This window comes from Hemiscyllium ocellatum, assembly GCF_020745735.1.
Source record: "Hemiscyllium ocellatum isolate sHemOce1 chromosome 41 unlocalized genomic scaffold, sHemOce1.pat.X.cur. SUPER_41_unloc_4, whole genome shotgun sequence".
NCBI classification, from domain to species: Eukaryota; Metazoa; Chordata; class Chondrichthyes; order Orectolobiformes; family Hemiscylliidae; genus Hemiscyllium; species Hemiscyllium ocellatum.
In genome coordinates, this window is record NW_026867571.1 from 730,801 (window position 1) to 732,627 (window position 1,827).

A 1,827-nucleotide genomic window follows, 5' to 3' on the forward strand; every position below is an offset into this window, starting at 1 on the left:
CCACCACTTATCTTGCTCTGCTGTCTGTTCTCAATGCCACTGCCACACGTAAAGTGGCTGCTGCTGAAACTGTCGCCTTTCCGATTATAAATTACTGATGAAGGGCTGATTCCTGAAATGTCGATTAATCTACTACTCGGATGTTGTTTTTCCTGCATGTGCAGTCCACGTTTGTCCTCGCCGATCCAATCACCGCTGATGCCTGTGGCACATACTCAGGCAGGATCCACTCGCATGCCGAGCCGAGAGACTCCCATGATTCGCCGAGAGAAGAGGCTGAGGGCCGCCGAGAGACCAGGCTGGGCCATAGCACACAGAGGCCATAAGCAGAGCCGTGGAATGACCAAATGCGGGGTAATGACAAACCAAAAGCTAGAAAAAAAGTGAAGGAAACAGAAGGAACGGAAGAGTTCCCTTACGAACATCCTACCAAGCCGCTTTTCAATTAGATTATCACCTTCATCGTATTAACGGGGACTGCTGCTTCTGTCACATTCTGAAGTCAGGAGCAATGATCCCCAGTTTGATGGATTGTTGAGAACAGCGAAATATGTTTGATCTCACCACTCTGAGGATGTCTTGTTTTGATAATATGTGGTAGAGATGATTAAGCTTTAGTAATTACTCTCATTTGATGTATTTTGAATTTTTTTACTCCCCATCTCCAAAATTCGAAAGTGGACAAGTTCATGAATTAAAAATGCCACAGCTTAATTTTGATAGAAAGTAGTTTCATACAAACGGTTCTTTTGTTTGTCCTACTTCCTTAAGGGACTTTGTGAAAAAAAGTGAATAAGGTGAGACGAAGTTATGAGTGTATTTGATGCAATATCTCGCTTCATGTCATGAAAACTGCAAAGATTTCTACTTCTGCTGGCGAAACGTTGTCAGTGCAGTACTGTGAAATGTGAAAGATCATGTAATGGTATAAATGGATCAGATATTTAAAAATGCAATTTTTTTACTGTTTCTCTTTTCAAAAACTGTGAGTCATTAGTGATTTTAAGTGAAGTGAGACAGCCAAGTAATAAGGAGTCATTAAATTAATGTGGCTGGAGGCTGGGAACCAGATGAGAAGATAAGTAGACAGCGAGGTGGAAACTGGAGACTATAAGTATCATGACGATAACATTAATAAGGGGTAAAGTAGCCAGAGAGGAGATTAATGCAAAAGAACTGGTAGGCTGAAGTGCACATAATCTAATGCAAGTAGTATAGTGGGTAAGGCAGATGAACTGAGGGCTTGGATTGGTGCCTGGGAGTCTGATATTATTACAATCACAGAGATTTGTTTCAAGCAAGGGCGTGATTGCAACTAAATGTTCCAGGATGGAGATACTTCAGATAGGACAATGATGGAAGTAAAAGGTGGAGGGAGCTGTTGTTATGCTGCTCCGGGATGATATCACGACTGTGCTAATGGAGAACATGATGGAGGGCTTGTGTAGTGAGACGTTATGTGTGGATCTGAGAAATAAAAAGGGTTCAGTTACGTTGTTGGGGCTGTATTACAAGCCTCCCAACAGTGAGCGGGATGTGAAAGAACAAATAGGTAAATCGATCATGTCGAATCAACAGGGTGATGGTGATGGGAGATTTTAATTTTCCCAACATTCACTGGGATACAATTCGTGTCAGAAGTCTGGTTGGGGCAGAATTTGTAAAGGCGTCCAGGAGTGTTTTTTAGGGCAGTACGTCAATCGTCCGATCAGGGAATGGCGATATTGGACTTGGTGTTGGGGAAAGATAATGGGCATGTAGTAAAGGTTGCGGTGCGGGATTTATTTGGGAAGAGAGACCACAATTCTGTAAGTTGATTATACTTGT